The sequence below is a fragment of the Rhinopithecus roxellana genome, chromosome 6 (assembly GCF_007565055.1).
Source record: "Rhinopithecus roxellana isolate Shanxi Qingling chromosome 6, ASM756505v1, whole genome shotgun sequence".
NCBI classification, from domain to species: Eukaryota; Metazoa; Chordata; class Mammalia; order Primates; family Cercopithecidae; genus Rhinopithecus; species Rhinopithecus roxellana.
Genome location: NC_044554.1, coordinates 15,806,959 through 15,831,830, shown reverse-complemented (window position 1 = coordinate 15,831,830; position 24,872 = coordinate 15,806,959).

The window sequence follows — 24,872 nt, the reverse complement described above, 5'->3', positions numbered from 1 at the left end:
TTATGCCTTTTTCTTTTCTGTTCTTTTCTTTTCTTTTCTTTTCTTTTCTTTTCTTTTCTTTTTTGGAGACACAGTCTCATTCTGTCGCCCAGGCTGGAGTGCAGTGGCACAATCTCAGCTCACTGCAACTCTGCCTTCTGAGTTCAAGCAATTCTTCTGCCTCAGCCTCCTGAGTAGCTGGGATTACAGGCATGTGCCACCATGTCTGGCTAATTTTTGTATTTTTAGTAGCGATGGGGTTTCTTTATGTTGACCAGGCTGGTCTCGAACTCCTGGCCTCAAGCAATCTACTCACCTCAGCCTCCCAAAGTGCTGGGATTATGGGCATGAGCCACCACACCTGGCCAGGATTGTTCACTCCTTCTTAAAGTAATGACAGACTTCCCTGTCACCTACAGTATGGAATTACAGATATATGTTATTGATACTACCAGCTTGAGGCTTGAGCTTAATTTTCCATGAATAAAGTGTTACCGTTTTAACATGAATTATATGTTACTTACATGGCATTGCCTCTAAGAGCAAAAACATTTAGAATCCACTGGGCTTATATACAGTAAGGAGTAAATGTGTTTATGGATTAGTAGAAAGATCACGAGTTTAGAGTCAGGTGGACCTCAACTTGTCTCTTCTGAACTCTATGACCTGAGCTATTATTTATCCTCTCTGAGTCCCAGTTTCCTCATTTATAAAATGGAAATGATAATACCTACTGTATTAGTCCATTTTCACACTGCTATGAAGACATATCCAAGACTAGGTATTCATAAAGAAAAGAGGTTTAATTGACTCACAGTTCCGCATGACTGGGGAAGCCTCAGGAAACTTACAATCCAAGGGTAAGTCGGCACGTCTTACATGATGGCAAGCGAGAGACAGCCAGCAAGAGCAAGGAAAACTGCTTTATAAAACCATCAGATCTCATGAGAACTCATTATCACAAGAACAGCATGAGAGAAACTGCCCCCATGATCTAATCACCTCCCACCAGGAACCTCCCTCGACACCTGGGGATTACAATTCGATATGAGTGGGAACACAGAGCCAAACTATATCACCTACCTTGTAGGGGTTTTGTAAGTTTAGTGACGATGAATGCAACATTCTAACTCACTTTATTCTAACACATAGTAGGTGCTCAGTGAGCAGTTGCTATTTTTATCAATGTCAGATTCTATCTAGTCTCCAACTACTTAATTCTTCATCCCTGCCAAGTCTGATGCCACCTTACACCCACTCCAGGCCCCACTCTCCACCAGATGGCTCAGCCCGGGGCCAGTGTTTAGGCCTGCTGAACTCATGTCCACTCATGCAGGTTGCTGGTTTTCCTGCCCACCTGCTTCTGCTTTGAGAACTGGACCTCTGCCCTGTATCCATGGGTCTGAGTGTTGGTGCTTGCACAGTACTGAGTCTCTCTCTTTGCAACCCTCTTGTCAAACTTTCCAACCCCTACAAAAAAGATCAAGGACAACAATCCTGCTCATTAGGTCAGCCCATTACTGCTGTCCTGCCACCTGCTAACAAGCCTCTCTGGTTGCACTGCCTGGATTTACAAGGATCTCCTGCTCTGGATTTCCAGGTCTTGTCCTCCACCAGTTGGGATATCTTAGTTACTTTGAGTTAGATCTTCCCTCACCTGGTTTGAATAGTGTGTTCTGTCTCTCTGACTGCACCTTTCTCCCAGTACTGCCTTCTGAATACCTGTATCAACCCAGTTTCAGGTCTAATTCCTGCATGCTATTTATTCCTCCTGCCTATTTATATTGGAAGTAGTATCAGAGTAATAAAACTACTCTCTGAAGCCTTTAATTGAGGGTCACTTTGAGGTGTATAAAATGGTTAAATTTTGATCTGGGGAGCTTGTAAATGGTAATGGAGGCTGCAAATGACAGGGTTAAAGTGCTGTGGGTTGCAGGCGAGTCATTGCTTTAAATTAATCTGGAATGTTCATATATTAAAGAGCTGGAGAGTTCAGCTGCTCTCAGCATTTAACAGTTCGCTAAAGACAAAGTTTCAATTTAGTTTGTAGATTAGTGTTGTAATATTGCCAATTCTCAAAAAAAAAAAAAAAAAAACACAGCTGCCAGCTTGTTGTTGACTATGTTTGGGAGCTAAAAAGTAATAAGAAGTAGGCATCATTGGTACTGTTTTGTCAACATTGTGCTGGAGGTAAGCCCAACTCAGATCCAGTAAGATACTCGGCTCAGCCATCCTTTCTTCCTGACAGGGTGTCTGGGGACATTTTCAGCACCATGTGTTGTTGTTTTCTAACTCTTCCACCTGCCCGGTGACAGTCATCCAAATTAGGAAGAAGACAATTAAAAACATTTTATATGGTAAAAAAAATGCATGTTTACTCTGGAAACTTACAAAAATACATTAAAGTATAAAGAAGCAGTAAAATTACCGTCTATTCCAGCATCCAGAGGTAAGTATTGCTAACTTTTTTTTTTTTTTGAGACAGAGTTTCGTCTCGCTCTATTGCCCAGGCTAGAGTGCAGTGGCATGATCACGGCTCACGGCGGCCTCGACCTCCAGGGCTTAAGCGATTCTTCTGCCTCAGCCTCCTGAGTAACTGGAACTACAGGCATGTACTAACATACCTGGCAATTTTTTTTTTTTTTGAAACAGAGTCTAGCACTGTTGCCAGGGCTGGAGTGCGATGGTGCAATCTTGGCTCACTGCAACCTCCGCCTCCCAGGTTCAAGCAATTCTCCTGCCTCAGCCTCCTGAGTAGCTAGGACTACAGGCGCCTGCTGCCATGCCTGGCTAATGTTTGTATTTTTAGTAGAGACAGGGTTCACGATGTTGGTCAGGCTGGTCTTGAACTCTTGACCTCGTGATCCACCCACCTCGGGCTTCTAAAGTGCTGGGATCAGGCATGAGCCACCACGCCTGCCCTGCTTGGCAATTTTATTTTTTATCGTTTGTAGACATGAGGTCTCACTGTGTTGCCCAGGCTGGTCTCAAACTCCTGTGCTCAAGTGATTTTCCCACCTTAGCCCCAAAGTGCTGGGATTACCGGCGCAAGCCAGCACACCCAACCACTGCTAACATTTTAATACCGATCATGCTTTTAGTTGAAAAATAACTTTGTTTGCATATAATAATAATATTTTTATTAGAAAACAAAAAGTAATAAAAATAATGATGACCACTTACTGAGCACTTTGTGTGCCAGCTACTGTACTAAGTGCTACAATATGTATGAACCTATTTAATTTTCCCAACAGCCCTGCCAGGTAGGCTGGTAAGGAAAAAGCAGATTCAAGCCAGGCAGCCTGTTTAGAGCATGTGCTCTTACCCAACACAGTCTTCTTTGTGCACAAAGAAGGAAACAGTGGTCACCTGGAATCCCATGACTTAGAGGGCCACTGTTAGCATGTTACATTTAAGACATTAATTTCAAAAACATCAGTACAAAAATTAGCCAGGTGTGGTGGTGCATGCCTGTAGTTCCAGCTACTCAGGAGGCTGAGGCAGGATAATCGCTTGAGCCCAGGAAGTGGAGGTTGCAGAGAGCTGAGATCGTGCCACTGCACTCCAGCCTGGGCGACAGAGCAAGATTCCGTCTCAAAAACAAAAACAAACCAATAAAAAGTATTAGTTATTTGCATATGGCGCTGCTCCAAAGTGTAACATTTTCTCTCACAAGCAGAGTGCTGGTACAATGACTAATCTTTTGTCCATTTCTTTATTCCTTAATGCATTCAACCTATTTTTATAGCAGGCCCTGCTGTGGGTGACACTGAGCAACAGTGACTAAGCGAAAAAGTCTGAATGAAGAGGGAAATAATGAAAGGGCCATGTGCGGTGACAGGCACCTACAGGTCCCAGCTATTCAGGCAGCTGAGGCAGGACGATTATTTGAGCCTGGGAGTTCAAGACCAGCCTGGGTAACATAGTGAGACCCTCTATCTCTAAAAAGAAAAAAAAAAAGGCCGGGAGCAGTGGCTCACGACTGTAATCCCAACACATTGGGAGGTTGAGGCAGGCTGATCATCTGAGGTCAGGAGTTCGAGACCAGCCTAACCAACATGGAGAAACCCTGTCGCTACTAAAAATACAAAATTAGCCGGTCGTGGTGGCTCATGCCTCATGTACTTGGGAGGCTGAGGCAGAAGAATCACTTGAACCTGGGAGGCAGAGGTTGCGGTGAGCCAAGATTACGCCATTGCACTCCAGCCTGGGCAACAAGAGCAAAACTCCATAAAAAAAAATAAAATAAAAAAAAAGGAAGGAAGGAAGGAGGGAACGAAGGAAGGAAACAGCAGTGACTAGAAAATAAGCTGTAGTGGAAGACAGTTCTGAGACAAACTTTCTAACACTACAGTTTAAAATCAGCATCTTCTGGACTAGATTATGCTTCTACAGACTATTGCAGTCATTATCTCACTAGTCTACCAGCACTCACTCTGGCATCCTTCCATCCATCATCTATGTACAACAGCCAGAGTTCCCGTGTACAACACAATTTGGGTCTGTCACCTCTTAAGATGATGACTAAGCTCCTTATCTGGCCCACCAAACCCTGTCGGCCCATTTCTGGTTGCACCCACTGGCTTCCATGACTTCATCCTCCTCCTCCCTCCTGACAGCCTCTGCTGCACCCTCTGCCTACATTGCTGCCTACAATAATTCTCCTTTCTTGGCTCAGAGGACATTTTCTCAGAGGAGACTTTCCTGACCTCCCTGAATAGGCCAAATTCCTATCTGCCTCCCTGACTAGAGTATGAGCTCGTGACAACAGGCTCCATGTCAACATTCTGGACACCTAAGGTCTGGCATGGCTCCTGGCACAAGGCAGGCACCCAAAAGGTAAGTGAGTAAATGGATGACTAAATCAGTCTTGTTTTTTTTTTTTTAAATTTTTCTGTGAGACAAGAGTCTCACTCTGTCACCCAGGCTGGACTGTAGTGGTACGATCTCAGCTCACTGAAACCTCCGCCTCCCAGGTTCAAGCAATTCTCCTGCCTCAGCCTCCCAAGTAGGTGGGATCACCTACAGGTGCCCATCACCATGCCTGGCTAATTTTTATATTTTTTTTTAGTGGAGACAGGGTTTCACCATGTTGGCCAGGCTGATCTCAATCTCCTAACCTCAAGTGATCCACCTGCCTTGGCCTCCCAAAGTGCTGGTTTTACAGGCATGAGCCACCAGGCCTGGCCAACTAAACCAGTCTTTACTAGGAAGTGCACCAGCTGCTGTTTTAAAAAATAAGTCATCCATTTGAATTACTATGTGATCATAAGAATAAGAATAACATTAAGAGAAAACACAGTCTCTGAGACAGAGTAAGCACTGGGCTGACTTCACTGTCCAACAGAGAATAGGATGTTGATCTAACAGAGAAGGGTTCAACTCTGGGATGGAGCCTCAGGGAATAGAGATGATACAGGCTCTTAGAGCCAAATCCACAAATGGTCCATAGTGTAATAGGTTTCCTGATTGGTTGAATCCAGATCATACAGTTGAATCACAGACTGCAGACAGCGACCATTTTACCATCAAGGTGTATTTCTGCTGGTTCTAGCAAGTATTTGGAGAAAAATTGTCTCTATTCTTTCTTATGTGGGGGTGGGAGATCCTTACTGCTTGTTATCTTGAAATTTTTCTTACCCTCCAAAGCTCAGAGTTCTGCAGATTCTCACTTTGAGGGTTCATCCATAAAGACAATGCTTTCTTATTTTTACTTGGCTGGGGTGTTGTTTTGCGTTCATCTGTAAAATGGGGCCAATAATATCTTCCTCAAAGAATTCTTAAGAGGATTATTCAGCTAATTCAATGAAGGAGGATAGAAGTGTATAGTCTACCTAATAAAGACCACTTAAATGTTACTGAAAATGATGCTGGGTGCAGTGGCTCATGCCTATAATCCTAGCACTTTGGGAGGCCGAGGCAGGTGGATCACCTGAGGTCAGGAGTTCAAGACCAGGCTGGCCAACATCGTGAAACCCTGTCTCTACTAAAAATACAAAAAATTAGCCAGGTATGGTGGTACATGCCTGTAATGCCGTCTACTTGGGAGGCTGAAGCAGGAGAATTGCTTGAACCCGGGAGGCGGAGGTTGCAGTGAGCCAAGATCATGCCATTGCACCCCAGTCTGGGCAACAAGAGCAAAACTCTGTCTTAAAAAAAAAAAAAAAAAAAAAAAATTACTGAAAATGGTGTTAGTTATTCAAATGGTAATATTCTTTTTTCTTTTTTTAAGGACCAGAATGCCAGGCCCCACTAAGTGGTGCTATGTACGGACTTCACCTGCTTCTATATTGATTCTTTTTTTTTTTTTTTTTTTTTTTTTTTTTTGAGACGGAGTCTCGCTCTGTCGCCCAGGCTGGAGTGCAGTGGCCGAATCTCAGCTCACTGCAAGCTCCGCCTCCCGGGTTTACGCCATTCTCCTGCCTCAGCCTCCCGAGTGGCTGGGACTACAGGCGCCTGCCACCTCGCCCGGCTAGTTTTTTGTATTTTTTTTTTAGTAGAGACGGGGTTTCACCGTGTTAGCCAGGATGGTCTCGATCTCCTGACCTCGTGATCCACCCGTCTCGGCCTCCCAAAGTGCTGGGATTACAGGCTTGAGCCACCGCGCCCGGCCTATATTGATTCTTTAAGATGGAACAAGAATGATATCTTGTGGATAGCCTTCCTGAACACATTTTTCCTCATTGTGTTAAATGAACTCATGCCTTCAGTATCACCAGATTCAAGGCCAAATTTGTGGGAATGAAATTCCTTAGGCAGTCATCTTGTGAAATAATGTCTTAGGATAGTGGAGTCAATAAAACACAGAATTTGGTCAGAGCCCTAGGTTCTTTTCAGCATCTCACCTTGATTTCTTTCTTTTTTTCTTTTCTTAAAAGACAGAGTCTCCCTCTGTCACCCAGGCTGAAGTGCAATGGTACCATCTCAGCTCATTTCAACCTCTACCTCCCAGACTCAGGTGATCCTCCCACCTCAGCCTCCTGGGTAGCTGGGATTATAGATGCACACCACCACATCTAATTAGCACAGCTAATTTTTTTTATTTTTAGTAGAGATGGGTTTCCCCATGTTGCCCAGGTTGATCTCAAACTCCTGGGCCCAAGTGATTCGCCTGCCTTGGCTTCCCAAAGTGCTGAGATTACAGGCATGAGCCACCATGCTGGGACACACCTTGATTTCTTACAAGCTATGTGATCTTAGGAGGTTTATTAACTTCTCAGAGCCTCGATTTCCTCATCTGTAAGAGAGTAGTGATAATATTAGCTTTATCATCAGACTAATTATAAGGACTGGGATAGAAAGGTTTCATCAAAACTGTAAACTCCTGTATAAACTGAGTAATGATGCTATGGACTGAATGTTTGTGTCATTCACATGCTGTAGTCCTAATTCCCAACGTGATGGTGTTTGAAGAAGGGGCCTTTGAGAGGTAATTAGGTTTAGATGAGGTTGTGAGGGTACAGCCCTCATCACAGGATTAGCACTGTTTTAAGAAGACACAGGAGAAAGCTAGCTTCCATCCTCGTTGTGTGGATACAACACAAAGAGCTGTCTACAAACCAGTAAGTGGGCCCTCACCAGACACTGGATCTGCCAACACCTTGATCTTGGATCTCCCAGCCTCCAGAACGGTGGGAAAGAAATGTTGTTTAAGACAGTGGCACCCAACTTTTTTGGCACCAAGGACCAGTTTTGTGGAAGACAGTTTTTTTCCATGGAATATGGGGGGGAAAGGGGGATGGTTTGGAATGAAACTTTCAACTTGCATCATCAGGCATTGGTTAGATTCCCATAAGAGACACTCAACCTAGATCCCTTGTGCAGTTCACAATAGGGTTCATGCTCCTATGAGAATCTAATGCTGCTGCTGATGTCTCAGGAGACGAAGCTCAGGCAGTAATGCTCACTTGCCTGCCACTCACCTCCTGCCGTGTGACCCGGCTCCTAACAGGCCATGGACCAGGGTTTAAGTCATCCAATATATGGTAATTTTGGTATAGCAGCCAAAACTAAGATAAATTCTTGTTGTATATACAATAATAACATCAGTTTGATATACAATAATGATAATAAATTGGGCCTAGCTTTCCGTAGAAACACAGTCATATTATCCTACCTCTTTGCAGTAAGTTGATCATATGCACTTTGATGGAGCTCAACATAGTAAGGTGTTATGGGAATCAAAACACAACTGTAAAAAATGAGCAAATGACCATTATGAGGTTTAAAACCATAACATGGCTGAGCATGATAGCTTGTGCCTATAATCCCAGAACTTTGGGAGGCCGAGGCTGGAGGATGACTTGTGCTCAGGAGTTCAAGACCAGCCTGGGCAACATAGCAAGACCTTGCCTCTACTAAAAATAAAAAAATTAGTTGCACATGGTGGCACGTGCCTGTAGTCCCAGCTACTTGGGAGCCTGAGGTACGAGGATTGCTTGAGCCAGAGAGACCAAAGCAGCAATGAGCCATGATTGTGCCATTGTACTCCACTCTGTCTAATCTGGGCAAAAGACCAAGACCCTATCTCAAAATAATAGTAATAATAAAACCATAACAACTGGCATATTTTTCTTATTGTCATCTCTCTAATCAACCAGAAAATAGTACATTAATCAAATGCATGAATGCAGCATCCCTACTTAGTTAAAACTAAAGGCATTCTGTTACTGCTGTGTCAATGCCATTCTAAATGAAATATTTTTAGGCTAGACAAGGTGACTCACACCTGTAGTCCCAGCACTTTGGCAGGCCAAGGCAGGTGGATCACCTGAGCTCAGGAGTTCGAGATCAGCCTGGCCAAGATGGCAAAACCCCATCTCTACTAAAAATACAAAAATTAGCGGGGCATGGTGACAGTCGCCTATCATCTCAGCTACTCAGGAGGCTGAGGTTGGGAGGCCTGCCTCGACCTCCCAAAGTGCTGGGAGGCAGAGGTTGCAATGAGCCAAGATTGTGCCACTGCACTCCAGTCTGGGTGACAGAGCGAGACTCCATCTCAAAAAAAAGAAAAAAAGAAATATTTTAAAAGAGAAATACAGATACATACATAAGATTTTATGTGAGGTAAGCCCAAGTAAATTATCTAAAAACAAGTAAAATAAACATGTTATTAAATTTAATACTTTATGAATACTGGTTTTAAAGAAAGATTTCTAGGTAGAGTTGTAGATGAGAAAGCATTTACTTTCCCTGTGTGTATATGTATGTGTGTGCATATACACATATGTACATGTATATGGCATATATTTCCCAAAGGAATTTCTGTTTATTTACTGCTAATTAAAGAAACATTTTGCTTTGTCATTCCCCTCATCTCTTTATATTTAATGTGGAGAAAGAATTTTATGAATCATTCAAACTCTCTTTTTATGCCTGAGAAAGGTTCTGCTTATGTTAGAAGCTGAATGATTTGAGACAAAGTGACAGGCCTACTTTTTATATGTCTTTTAATATTCTTAGTGGTTAATGTCTAGAAGCAAAAACTGTGTGCACAGACATTGCAGCCTGATCCTCCCTGAAGGAAAATCCTGATCACCAACTTCAAAAGCAGCTTTACTAATGACGGGAACAACTTGCAATCTGCAGCCATTATGTTTTAATTTAAACCAGATTTCCTTACAACTCACAAGTACAAAGAATCAATCTCAATGCCCTGAAGATTCTTCAGGCTGTTACTCAGCGATTAATCATGGGGAGGGAACAAACACTATTTTCAACTTAATCGGTTGGGGGGCAACCAATAGACATTAAAAAAAAAAATTTACAGCCCACTAATGAACAGCTATGCAAGAAATGCACACATTGAAAACACTATATACTCTATAAGGAATGTATAATGCAGAACACTGCTTAATTCCCACAAAACCTTTATGGTCTTACTTGTTTGTTCTGTCTTTTCAGTTTCTATCTGCTGCCTCAATGAGGTAAAGAACCTCTAGGCAGAAGCTATTGAAATACTTTCTAAACCTTGTGCCGCATTTTTCAGGCTGAATCATAAATACTGGTGCTGGCAAAGTGGTTACCGCGGAACAAGGGGGATTTTTAGGTTGTCTTTCCAACACCTTTTATTAGCTTTGGGGGATCTGCCGGGCGCGGTGGCTCAAGCCTGTAATCCCAGCACTTTGGGAGGCCGAGACGGGCGGATCACAAGGTCAGGAGATCGACACCATCCTGGCCAACACGGTGAAACCCCGTCTCTACTAAAAAATACAAAAACTAGCCGGGCGAGGTGGCGGGCGCCTGTAGTCCCAGCTACTGGGGAGGCTGAGGCAGGAGAATGGCGTGAACCCGGGAGGCGGAGCTTGCAGTGAGCTGAGATCTGGCCACTGCACTCCAGCCTGGGTGACAGAGCGAGACTCCTTCTCAAAAAAAAAAAAAAAAAAAAAAAAAAAAAAGCTTTGGGGGATCGTTATAGTTTGACTGTCTGTGTCGCTAGCTTTTATTATATTTCAAAATGCATCCTTACCAATATTTAAATAGAATCTCTGGTTCAGAGGCTATTGTTATATATATATATATATATATATATATATTTTTTTTTTTTTGAGACGGAGTCTTGCACTCTCACCTGGGCTGGTGTGCAGTGGTGTGATCTCGGCTCACTGCAACCTCTGCCTCCCAGGTTCAAGCGATTCTCCTGCCTCAGCCTCCTTAGTAGCTAGGATTACAGGCACCTGCCACCACACTCCGCTAAGTTTTTTTTTTTTTTTTTTTTTTTTGTATTTTTTGGTAGAGACGGGGTTTCACTATGTTGGCCAGGCTGGTCTCGAACTCCTGAACTCGTGATCCGCCTGCCTTGGCCTCCCAAAGTGGTGGGATTACAGGCGTGAGCCACTGCACCACATTCCTATATCTATGAGGGTCCTGGCAGAAAACAGAATCGCATACGAAGAGTTTAACTGGAGCTGACGAGATCATTTACAGGGATGTGGGCATGGTAAGGCATATTCACAAGGGGTTAAGGAAACACCCAGGATTAACAGGGTGGCTGTCACTATCCTGGCCCTGAAGGGAAGGGCAGGAAACAGTGTTGTGAGCACTGTGAGACCTGGAGCTGAGGGAACTGTCATCCTATGCAGAGGAAGACATAGCCCCTGAGGCAGGGAAGAAACAGGAAGAAGTACCTCAGTCTCTGGCTTCTGCCCTCCATCCCCTGTGAGTGCCTCCCACTGGATAAACCCCAAGGGAAGCTGGAAACAGGGAACCTAGACTACACTGTCAGTAAGGCTCAGCTCATCTGGAGCACAGATCAGGTTACAGAGGGACAGGGAATGAGTTAGGGGAGCAGGAAGGCAAACAGAATAATCAGAGCAAACCTTTAAAGGGCCACGTGTCTAGTGATTCTCAGACCTGTTCGGGTGGCAAAGCACGTGAAGATCAGCTGATTCCTACACAACACCTTCAGTCTAACCAACTTTAACTGCCTGCCTACTACATGCTAGGCCCTCCTAGAGGCAGGTGAATTGGGAGGTGCATAAAGCATCATTTCTTGTCTCAGGGTAACCAATAGCCTAAGCCAAGAGATAGTCTGGTAAGAAGAGCATTTCAACATAATGTGGCATGTACAAACTGATGCATGTGTGCAGCCATCTCTTGTAGCGTTGCCTTTGATAGCAAGAAATTAGAAATAAACTAATTGACCGTCAATTGGGGATTGGTTAAACAAAGAATGGGGCATCAATTCAGTGGAATCCTATATAATTGTATATTTAAAATGAAGAAGATCTTTACGATGGTCCCATGTTATGGAATTCTCTCTGAGGTATATTGTTTTAAAAAACAAGAGCTGCATGTTTTTTAATGGTATGATACATTCGTGTAAAAGGAAGGAAGGAAAAAAGGAAATGAAGGAAGGAAAGAAGGAAGGAAGGAAGGAAGGAAGGCAGGCAGGCAGGCAAATCTAAGAATTTTAGGATGTACACATGAATTTGTGAGATATTCTGGTCAATCTCTGGAAGGATTCTTACGTAAGTGGTAATGTTGGTTGCCTCTGTGTAAGGGAAAAAGCTGGCCAGGGGACAGGGTAAAAAGAAAGTACACTATCATTTACTCTCTTGAGCCTTTTTAATTTTGAACCACATGAATGTATTATGAATTACAAATAAATGAATGAAAATTCAAAAATCAACACAATATGGTAACGGCACAGGGCATACAGGAGCCCACAGGAGGGATCTGTAGCTTGGCGTTGGGGTCAGCCTAGGCCTTCTGGTGAATGTGCTGCCAAAACTGAATCTCAAAGGAAGAGCAGAGCTTGGCAAGAAAAGAAGAGCCCTGAGCTAGCAGAGATGGTTTGAGCAAAGGCAAAGAGGCTGAAGCTGTGGAGGGGTGTACCTTGGAGTATAAGAGGCTGTGCACGACTAGAGTCCCCCAAAAAAACCAAATGGAGAGTGACCAGAGATGGGGCAGGAAGCTGACAAGGCCAGGTTATGGGAACCTGATGGACCCTGATAGAGAATTTGAGTTTTGACTGGACGCAGTGGCTCATGCCTGTAATCCCAGCTACTTGGAAAGCTAAGGCAGGTGAATTGCTTGAACTTGGGAGGTGGAGGTTGCAATGAGCTGAGATCGTGCCACTACACTCCAGCCTGAGCAACAGAGCAAGACTCTGTCTCCAAAAAAAAAAAAAAAAAAAAAAAAAAAGAGTTGTAGTTTTATCCCGAAGAGAATGAAAAGTTACTGTAAACTCTTGGGATCAGGATGGGTTTAAGGATGTGAGACTGGAGACACCAATACATTTAATTGCATCAGATGAACCGGGAACAATTGGTCCAGCAGGAAATCCAATTGATACAAATTGACAACAAACAAAAGATAGTTTCCTAGTAACATTTGGTAATATTTTAAAACATTAAGCTACCAAGACTTGCTTACTCTGGGTTCATGCATTTTGACATGGTTCAGAATAGAGTTCCTGGAGAAACATTTTATCCATTAGCTTAATATCTGGATTGGGAAACAGGCCTCGGGGCAGGGCACATTGTTAACACAACATTACTTTTCCGAGGGGCACAAGATGAGATCCACAGATCTCGTCCAACCCACACCCCCTGGCCACCAGACCAGACTCTGACTCAGAAGTGGTTGGAGTAGGGAACGTCTCATCCCTGAACAAACCCCCTATCTTCCAGGGCTTATAGCTTTTGCTCCTCCGACTGAAAGAGAGTGGATAGTGAAGCATCGTTGGATTTAGAGACACAACTTTAGTTTCTCATCTTGGATTTCTCCCTTACTAATTATATAAACTTGGGCAAGCACTTAGAGCTCTGATTTCCATATCTACAAAATGGAGATGTTGATACTTGTTTTTTCTATCTCATGAATACATGGATATATAAAGAAACCTAGATAATATATGTGAATGTGCTTTAAGAACAATAAAGCATAAAATAAACTTGACATTTTAAAAGTAAATAAATAACTAATAATGACTCTTTCCCAGACACAAAACAGACTGTCGAGGCTGGGCGTGGTGGCTCGCACCTATAATCCCAGCACTTTGGGAGGCCAAGGCAGGAGGATCGCATGAGCCCAGGATTTCCAGACCAGCCTGGGCAGCATCATGAGACCTAGTCTCTACAAAACAAACAAACAAGACAGATCATTAAACTTATAAGCCCTGACTTATTAAGTCATCAATTAGCAACCAAAACCAGAAAAACACAAAAACAAAACAAAATATCATCTCCAATGAACTTCCTGTATTCGTGGCGAGATCCGTGTTCAACACATTATATTGATGTTCAGTAGAATACCATAGACTAACAATGTTTCATATAGACCAACAGAACTTTAAAGTTTATGTCTAGTTATGGACATTTATTCAAGCACAGGAGCTTAGGTATTAAAACTTACTTATAAATATTTAGCCCATATTTAGTATAAATATTTACTCAAGTAAGAGTAGTAGTAGTAGCTTAAGGGAGTAAAATATAATAGGAGAAAATAAATGGGTTTTAGAGTCAGAAAGTCCTCGATTAGGTTCACAGCTCAAACTTTTACTTATTTTATGTGTTGGGCGAGCAGGCTTATGCCCCTGAACTTTGGTTTTCTCATCACTATAAGGTGAATAGACAAATACCACCACTGGGCCATAACTGTGTTCTCCTCCCCTCTGTATCTACTTAGGAAGAAAGAGTAAGCTCATGAAACCTTGTTTTCTAAGTGTCTTCACTTAGAAATGCATAAAGAAATATAGTGTACTTACTATATTATTATCCTGTGACTATATATTGTGTTATAATGCAGCATTAAACTCAAATGACTTGTAGTGAAAGAGGCTTTTCCTGCCCCCTCTGTCTAACAGAGTGTCTGCATCCTTTATTCTTCTTTACTTTTCCTCATAGCACTCATCATTACCTGTTATGTTTGCTTCTTTGTCAGTGACTGCCACTCCCCAGTAGATGCTGAGTTTCATGGCAGTAGGGGTCCTGTCTGGTGTTCAGTGTTATAGCAAGAGCAAGTAAAACAGTGCCTGTACCTAGTAGGGGTTATATAGATCCCAATATGAATGAACAAAGAGGCAAAAGGGCTCATACTATTGTAAAATCTTTATAGAATACAGACGTATGAATTGATTAGAATCACAGAAATCATGATTGTTAGTGCTGAGTGTATTTCTTGCTTTCTGGGAGAAGAGATTCCTAGCTTGGTCCCGGTGAATAGGAGCCACAGGGACGCAGGGAGTACTATTAGAAGGCTAAACCTTGGCCAGGCTTTTTTGTTTATTTATTTATTTCAAGACAGAGTCTCACTCTGTTGCCCAGGCTGGAGTGCAGTGGCATGATCTTGGCTAACTGCAACCTCCATCTCCTGGGTTCAAGCAATTCTCCTGCCTCAGCCTCCCGAGTAGCTGGGACTACAGGTGCATGCCACCACGCCTGGCTAATTTTTTGTATTTTTAGTAGAGGTGGGGTTTCACCATGTTGGCCAGGCTGGTCTTGAACTCCTGACCTCAAGTGATTTGCCCACCTTGGCCTCCCAAAGTGCTAAGATTACAGGCATGAGCCACCGTGCCCTAGCTGGCTGGGGCTTTGAGACCTATCTAAGCTCCATGCAAGCCATACTCATCTTGAAGAAAGACACCAAACTCACACATTCATTCACCCGTTCAATGACTTCTGAGCTTCCCGCTGATACTGGGCACGCAAGGGAAGATGAAACAGGTGTGGTCTCCACCTTCACAGAACTCACAGTTCATCAACCTCATGGCTAATAGGCAAACAGTAAAAATGAATAAATCCACAAACAGATATAAAATTGCTATTTTTGAAAAGTACAATAAAGGAAAAGAGGGCGTATGAGGGCGTATATGAGACAATAATGAGGAATATCTTTTTTTTTTTTGAGACAGAGTCTCATTCTGTCACCCAGGCTGGAGTGCAGTGGCACAGTCTTGGCTCACTGCAACCTCTGCCTCCCAGATTCAAGCGATTCTCCTGCCTCATCCTCCTGAGTAGCAGGGACTACAGACGCCTGCCACCATGCCCAGCTAAATTTTTTTTTCTATTTTTAGTAGAGACAGGATTTCACGGTGTTAACCAGGATGGTCTCAATCTCCTGACCTTGTGATCCGCGTGCCTCGGCCTTTCAAAGGGCTGGGATTACAGGCGTGAGCCACCGTGCCAGGCCGAAGAATGTCATTTCTATTGGGGATGTCGTAAGGTAGGTTTTCTAGAAGCAGAATCTGAGGTGGGCATTTTCATGCAGTGATTCATGAAGGGCATGCTCTCCGGAGAAACTTGTAAGGGAGTGAGGGCAGCAGGATGGGGCAGGAGAAGAATGTGAGCAATGTTGTGGTTTCAAGAGAACTCTAGACTCAGCCTGACCCCACAGGGAGCAGGAATTGCAGGGCCAAGTCTATCCACTCAAACACAAGGGGGCTGAATGGTTTTACCCGACATCTGTCGATAATTGGCTCAGAAGAGCCACTTTAGAAGAAACTTCCAGGAATCTTTCAGCCAGGCAGTTCCCATCAATCAAAGTCTCTGCTCTGAAGAAAGGTGCAAGTGTGCAAATGTCAGTGGCTCACAGCAGCCACACCTGCCCTGGTTGAGGGGCACTAACTGGGTACACATAGTGTAGATGGGCCATTAGGAGCATGTGCTACAGAGTATGTGCAGAGGCTTCTCTGTAGAAGTTATTTTGAGCTAAGATTTGAAGGATGAGTAGGGGGTAGGCAAAGAGGAGTATTCCAGGCTCAGAGAACAACATGTGCAAAGGTGAAGAAAAACAAACAAAAAAATCAGCAGGGCTAAAAAATTGTGAGGTATAGGAAAAGCAGGTCAAGATTATTTTGAGGCCGGATGCGGTGGCTCATGCCTGTAATCTCAGCACTTTGGGAGGCTGAGGCGGGTGGATCACGAGGTCAGGAGATGCCTTAGATGGGAAAAACTTATATTTTTGGCAGGAAATGGTTCTATTTATACTCCTTTGATATGCACAATATATACTTAGAACTTGATATTAAGTGGTTTTTTTTTTCTTTTCTGTCTATCCCTGTGTCGTTGGTAGGGCATATTGAAAGAGACTGATCATAAAAGCAAGGTAACAGAACAGCCACTCTGCAACAGCCTGCCGCATTTCCCAGAACAGCCACTCTGCAACAGCCTGCCGCATTTCCCAGAACAGCCACTCTGCAACAGCCTGCCGCATTTCCCAGAACAGCCACTCTGCAACAGCCTGCCGCATTTCCCAGAACAGCCACTCTGCAACAGCCTGCCGCATTTCCCAGAACAGCCACTCTGCAACAGCCTGCCGCATTTCCGGACTTTGAGATGGAGTCTCGCACTGTTGCCTAGGCTGGAGTGCAGTAGTGCGTAGTGCGATCTCAGCTCACTGCAACTTCTGTCTCCTAGGTTCAAGTGATTCTCATGCTTCAGCCTCCCGAGTGGCTGGGATTACGGGTGCGTGCCACCACATCCGGCTAATTTTTTTGTATTTTTAGTAGAGATGGGGGTTTCACCATGTTGACCAGGCTAGTCTTGAACTCCTGGCCTTAAGTGATCCACCCCCCCCAGGTTCCCAAAGTGCTGGGATTGAAGGCATGAGCCACTGCGCCCAGCCACTTTTGGAGATTAAATGGGGTATTTGTCTATATTGCTGCATTATAAATTAACATGAGCCTAGTGGCTTACAGCAATACTTTTATTATTGCACAGCTTTCATGGGTCAAGAGTCCGAGAATGGGTCCTTTGCTCAGGGTCTCACAAAGCTACACTCAATGCATCAGCCAGGGCTGGGGTCTTTTTTTTTTTTTTTTTTTTTTTTTTTTTTTTTTTTTTTTTTTTTTTTTGAGGCGGAGTCTCGCTCTGTCGCCCGGGCTGGAGTGCAGTGGCCCGATCTCAGCTCACTGCAAGCTCCGCCTCCCGGGTTTACGCCATTCTCCTGCCTCAGCCTCCCGAGTAGCTGGGACTACAGGCGCCCGCCACCTCGCCCGGCTAGTTTTTGTATTTTTAGTAGAGACGGGGTTTCACCGTGTTAGCCAGGATGGTCTCGATCTCCTGACCTCGTGATCCGCCCGTCTCGGCCTCCCAAAGTGCTGGGATTACAGGCTTGAGCCACCGCGCCCGGCCTGGGCTGGGGTCTTATCTAAGGTTTGGGGTCCTCTTCAAAGTTCACAAAGCTGTTGGAAGAATTCATTTCCTGGCAGCTGTAGAACTCTCGGTGGCTTGCTTCTTTAAGGCCAGCAGGGAGGATCTCTTACCTCTAGCTCCTCTAACAAAGGTTCACCTGATTAGGTAAGTCCACCCAGGATAACCTGCTAGTTGATTAAATTAAAGTCAATTGATTAGGAGCTTTGCTGACATCTGAAAAATCCCTTCACCTTTGCCGTATAGTGTAACCTAATCATAGGAATGAGATTCCATAGGGAGGGGATTATAAAGGGGCTTGGATTGTTGGGGGGACATCTTAGAGTTCTGCCTATCACAAACTAAAACTGAAAAGAGATCAATAATAGAAGAGTTTCATGCCACCCTATAGATTTGGTGGGAATTTAAAAAAAATACTTTTACCATTAAATTTCTACCGTAAGATAAGAGCTCTCCACCCAAAACTGGTGAAATCAGTCAGGAGTGAAAGGGGGAAGATGCATAAAGGTGATCCAGGCAGATAGATAATAGACCTGAGTAGACTAGCTTTTCTCCCTGGAAGTCAATACTAAAACAATGCTCTAGGTTACTTAATTGGAAAATAACCATCCCTGCATTTTCTGAATCTCCTATTATTTTTTCAGATACCAGACAACTGAGCAGATGTTGGAAATAAGTTCAGTTTACTTCTGTTAAGAATCTTATACTCATCTCAATAATAGCATTTTGGGACCCAAGCGATTTGGTATTCTTGAAAATTTGTGTTGAGATCTTTATTAAAGCTTTCCGTCATGCAATTAGAATCTGGACTCTGTTCCCTTTCCCCCAGTTCCACCTTACCAAGCCTCTTGCTAAAGGTACCCCTGGAGACATCTAGAGCAAGACATTTGTCGAGAAGGTCCTGCTGGTCTCCACAACAGATACACAGAATCTCCAGGAAGGTTTGTGGAGTGAATGGAAGTCGGGGCAGAAACTCTCAGTACACATCAATCCAGTGTCAATCCAGGAGCATGAAAGAGATGAATTCTGGAGAACAAAATGAGGAAGCAATTCATGATTCAACCATGCCAGAAAGATCAGTGAGCACAGAAAGAGCCTCACAATTTGGAATCATCATAGACCGTGGAGAAATGAAGTTGACGAAGATAAAAAATCAGGTTTCACTGGTATCATACAGGCTGGGCTTAGTTTCCTATAAAGAGATATAGTGGCTTGCATGGGGATAAGTGGGAGTTTTAAAGAATTCCTTGATTATATAATAGTTGGTTCCTAATAGGCACAAAGCAGAAGCTTGAAGGATGTGAAGTTGTTTGCATAAAGTGCTCATATTTTCTTCTGCTTCTGTCCTCAGGGACAAATTGGCTAGCCAATAACGCATATACACATGCGGGAGGGGCATATACACTCACTGAAACTCAGAAACATTCAGAACATTAAAAAGTGCACAAGAAGGTCAGGTGCAATGTCTCACACCTGTAATCCCAGCACTTTGGGAGGCCGAGGCGTGTGGATCGGTTGAGTCCAGAAGTTTGAGACCAGCCTGCGCAACATGGCAAAACCCTGTTTCTACAAAAAATACAAAAGATCAACCAGGTGTGGTGGTGCACACCTGCACTCCCAGCTACTGAGGTGGGAGGATCGCTTGAACCCGGGAAGTGGAGGTTGCAGTGAGCTGTGATCATGCCACTGCACTCCAGCCTGGGTAACAGAGTGAGACCCCATCTCAAAAAAAAAGAAAAGAAAAGAAAAGAAAAAAACAGTGCACAAGAAGGATTTTGACAAAAGGCATATGGGGACCATAGGCCACATTCCCAGAGATTAACTGTAGTCTCAGTTCCCATGGTGATTATACATTCAACTCAGGGACTGCTTCCTACTCAGTGTAACCTCCATTAAGAGGCAGGAGACAAAAAGGAATAAAGCTGAAGCACTTCAATGACACCAGACTGTGCACAAAGGCTGCCAGCACCACAGCGAGACTCAGGGAGCCACTCAAACTGTCACATTACACATCTCATAGCACACTAATCGCTCCCTCATCACCAGCAACCATTGTGGAAAAGGCTGGATCAGAAACTCTTTATGAAACATGCAAAGATTTTTTTGCTCCAATTCATCTGAAGTTCCCTTTGTTATGTTATTAGTTATGGCCAGATGAACAATTCTGAGATTCTTTCCTATTTCAATTTGTGTAAGAGCCCTTGTGATGTGTGTGTGTGTGTGTGTACTTGAATGCATGACTATAATACATAATGGTCAACAGATAGAAAGCAGTATTCTCCCACTGTCCCCTTCCCATAAAAAGAAAAAGGTTTTGGAAATGTAACCTCGTTTTTTTCTTTTAATTAAATCTTTTATTTTGAGATAATTGTAGGTCCACCTGCAGTTGTAAGAAATAATCCAGAGAGATCTCATATGCTTTTCATCCAGTTTGCCCCAGTGATAACATATTGCATGAATAGAAACAATATTACAACCAGGAAACTGATGTTGATACAATACACTGAACTTATTTATATTTTACCAGTTTTATGTGCATTCATTTGTGTGTATTTAACGCTATGCAATTTTATCATGTGTACATTCGTGTAACCAGAAGCACAGTTGAGATAGAGAATGGTCCCATCGTTTCAAGAACCTCTTATGCCACCCTTTCATAGCCATACTCATCTCCCTCTTGTCCCTGCCCTTCTCCCCTCCCCAATCCAACCCTTGGGGATCACTAGTCTATTCTCCATCTCTATAATTCTGTCATTTCAGGAATGTTATATAAATGGAATCATATAGTATACAACCTTTTGGTATTGTCATAATTCCCTTAAGGCCCATTCAAGTTGTTGCATTTATCAGTAGTTCATTCCTTTTGAGAACTGAGTAGTATTCCATGGTAAAAATGTACCACAGTTTGTTTAACCATTCACCTGTTGAAGGATATTTGCATTATTTTCAATTTTTGGCTATCACAAGTAAAGCTGTTATGAATATACATGTAGATGTTTTTGTGTGAACTTCAGTTTTCATCTTTCTGGGATAAATGGCCAGGAGTTCAATTACTGGGTTGTCTAATAAGTGGCTGTGCTACTCTGGAATTTTATATTCCCACTAGTAATGTATGAGTGATCTTGTTTTTCTACAGCCTTGCCAGCATGTGGTGTTATTGCTGTTTTTCACTTGAGCCATTCTGCTATGTGTGTAGTGATATCTCATCATTTTAATTTGCATTTTGTAATGATTGATGATATTGAACATCTTTTCATGTGCTTATCTGCCATCTGTATTTCTTCTTCAGTGAAATGTCTGTTCATGTCTTTTGCCCATTTTTTTTTTTCACTGTTTTTGAGAGGTTTTTTTGGCATAATTTAGACACAGGTCCTTTGTTGAATATGTGGTTTGCAAATATTTTCTCCCAGTCTGTAGTTTGTCTTTTCATCCTCTTAATAGCATCTTTTTTAGAGCAAAAGCTTTTAATCTTGTTTTTTTTGAGATGGAGTCTTGCTCTGTTATTAGGTTGGAGTGCAGTGGCACGATCTCGGCTCACTGCAACCTCTGCCTCCCAGGTTCAAGCGATTCTTTTGCCTCAGCCTCTCGAGTAGCTGGGACTACAGGCATGTGCCACCATGCCCAGCTAATTTTTGTATTTTTAGTAGAGACGGGGTTTCACCATGTTGGCCAGGATAGTCTCGATCTCTTGACCTCAGGTGATCTGCCCACCTTGGCCTCCCAAAGTGCTGGGATTACAGGTGTGAGCCACTGCGCCTGGCCTTAATCTTGTTTTAAGGATTATATTTTTGATATCAGGTCTAAAAACTCCTTGTCTATCCTGATATCACAAATATTTCATCCTATGTGTTTTTTCTAAAAGTTTTATAGTTTTATGTCACATATTTGCATCCATGATTCATTTTGAGTTAATTTTTGTATAAAGTGTGAGGTTCAGGTTCACTGGGGAGCAGGGAGCAGTGGATATGAACATCTAATTGTTCTAGCAGCATTTGTTGAAAGGCTATTCTTTCAAAGCAATCTATTGAATTGCTTCTGCACCTTTGCCAGAAATTAGTAGGGCATGTTTGTGTAGGCCTACTTCTGTCTTGAGATAATCACAAAAAAATTAGGGGAAAATGACAAAGCCTTAAGAAGTTAGAGAGATGCTAATAAATATGAAGGACAGACAACGTCATTCAGCATAAGAAGAGCTGTAGTCCTTGAAAAGATAACATACTGAATGGAATGCCAGAAGATATATTCAAAGAGACTTTCTCTAAAATGAAGGAAGAAGTGAACATGCAGAATGAAAACATATTATGTTTTTGAAAATTGTAATAAAAATCACGACACAAAAATTACTCAACATTAAGATTTAGCCTAGTTAAGTTATTGAACTTCAAGAATAAAACAATTTTTTAGGTTTTTTGGCAGATGAAACAGGTCACATTTAAGGGTGGTAAAAAAAGAAAAAAAATCTGGCTAGCCTCAGACTTCTCCAAAACATTTAATTCAAGAACATAATGGAGTAATGTTTATAAAATTCTGAGAAAATGAAACTGTGACCCAGCAATATAAAGTCCAGACAAAAATGTCATTCAAGTATAAAGATAAAAGCAGACATCCTCAAACATGAAAGAATTAAAGGAACATGACATCCGTGATGAAAATTTCCAAACAACAAAATAGCAACGGCTGTTTGCCAATAAAATCCAGTCAGTTAAGAAATTATTTAAAATAGGCCAGGCACAGTGGCTCACGCCTGTAATCCCAGGACTTTGGGAGGCTGAGGCGGGCGGATCACTTGAGGTCAGGAGTTCAAGACCAGCCTGGTCAACTTGGTGAAACCCCGTCTCTACTAAAAATACAAAAATTAGCTGGGTGTGGTCGTGGGCGCCTGTAATGCCAGCTACTCAGGAGGCTGAAGCAGGGTAATTGCTAGAACCCTGGAGGCACAGGTTGCAGTGAGGTGAGATTGTGCCACTCACTGCACTCCAGCCTGGGCAGCAAGAGTGAAACTCTGTCTCAAAAAAAAAAAAAAAAAAAAAGTAATGGATATTGTTGTGGGTGTAGGGCTATTTTGGCAGTAGTCAAAGTACTTTGATTTCTGGTTCTACTCTGGTGCACTTAATTTCTGTAGGCTTTATGTTCTAAGATATTGACTATAAATAATGACTAATAAATTAATACAATGTATATTAGAATTGAATACAAGTTCTTGCTAAAACTTCCTAGGTGTTTCCTGTGATTATACCTAAATGTTTTTGTATATATGTATCCATGTTTGTATTTATTTACGGTTAACACACGTTTGTTTTAGAAACATGAGGGAATAACTTTGGTCGTCCTTTATTACATTACATTATGAGTCTCGTGGGCTGAAACTGTGAATCATAGCAGCCGGGTAGGTGGAGGGAGATGAGTCTGGAAAGATAAATGGGAGTCGGATCATGAAGGGCCCCACCTGCCATGCTAAGGACCCTTTACCTTATTGTGACCAAGGGCCCCCTGGTGGATTCTTCACAATGGGACTGCCTTAGTTGCATTTCTAAGTAGTAATGTGAAAAAACTGACAATGGACCTGGAGTAGATTGAAGGGGCAGGAAAGGGGTGTATCAGTTGAATGTGGAAGATGGAAAAAGAGAGGAGCTTTCGGGTGGTTTGAATTTTTGGGTGAATGGAGGTATGATTGGCTGTTTAGCATTGCAAATATGGGACGAGATTCAGGGGCCACAGCGAATTCCCTTTTGGACAAGTTGATATTGAGGTTCCAATGGGATATTCAAGTGTAGTTTCCTAGTAGTTGATGGTTAAGTGGGCCTGGAGCTCAAGAGAAAGCCCTGGGTTGGGCAGACAGGTCCTGAAGTGGAGGGAAAAGCCCAGAGGGAGAATATTCAGTCGAAGAGGCCTAGAGTCCTGGCAAACACCAACTTTTAGGGCAAAATGTAGTGTTTCACAGCACAGTCTTTGGAGTTTACCTATTACTAGCAGGGTAACCTGGGGCAAGTTATTTGACTTCAGTGTCTTAATTGCAAAATGAGCACAATAGCACCTACCTGAGTTAGAAAAGCATTTGCAATGTTTAGTTCCTTGAGAGATCTGTGGGCTGGGAGCAGTGGCTCACACCTGTAATCCTAGCACTTTGGGAGGCCGAGGTGGACGGATCACCTGAGGTTAGGAGTTCGAAATCAGCCTGACCAATATGGTGAAACCCCATCTCTACCAAAAATACAAAATTAGCCAGGCGTGGTGGCGCACATCTGTAATCCCAGCTACTTGGGAGGCTGAGGCAGGCAGGAGAATTGCTTGAACCCGGGAGGCACAGGTTGCAGTGAGCCGAGATTGCACCATTGCACTCCAGCCTGCGCAACAAGAGTGAAACTCCGTCTCAAAAAAAAAAAAAAAAAAAAAAAAAAAAAAAAAAAAAAAAAAAGTTGGCCGGGCGCGGTGGCTCAAGCCTGTAATCCCAGCACTTTGGGAGGCCGAGACGGGTGGATCACGAGGTCAGGAGATCGAGACCATCCTGGTCTACACTGTGAAACCCCGTCTCTACTAAAAAATACAAAAAACTAGCAGGGCGAGGTGGCGGGCGCCTGTAGTCCCAGCTACTCGGGAGGCTGAGGCAGGAGAATGGCGTGAACCTGGGAGGCGGAGCTTGCAGTGAGCTGAGATCGGGCCACTGCACTCCAGCCTGGGCGACAGAGCGAGACTCCGTCTCAAAAAAAAAAAAAAAAAGTGTATATATATATATATATATATATATATATATGAATAAGGAGGAGTCCAAGAAGGTGCAGAGGGAACTACGAGGAGGTGGAGCTCTAGAATATATTGAGAAAAGAGAATTTCAAAGAAGCCAACAATGTCAAATCCTTCAACAGGACTGTAACGTAAGTCTGTAAAGTGTCCAACTTTTAGCAATTAGTGACCTTACCAAGGGCAATTTCTATGGAATGGGATAAGCCATACTGTAGAGGTTCGAAGAGTGAATAGGGGTCAACATGGATACATCTTTTCCTCCCCTCACTGCATCTGTCTCTCCCAGTAGACTTTTCCTTTAATGGCAGTGACTTGTGGATATTATTCCACTGTTTTCAATCAGTTCCATCCACCAGTGAGATATATTACATCAGATTATCTTTCATTCCACCGCATTTGTGCCTTGCAGTTAGTAGGCCATCGATAAAATAACTGATGATACAGGGGCTTCTACAGACTCCCCAATTCATTTGGTAAGGACCGCTCAGCATCATGGTCGGGCCCTGATTCCTTTCACGACAGCTTCGAGGAGTGTCATTCCCATCATGGCCACAAGGT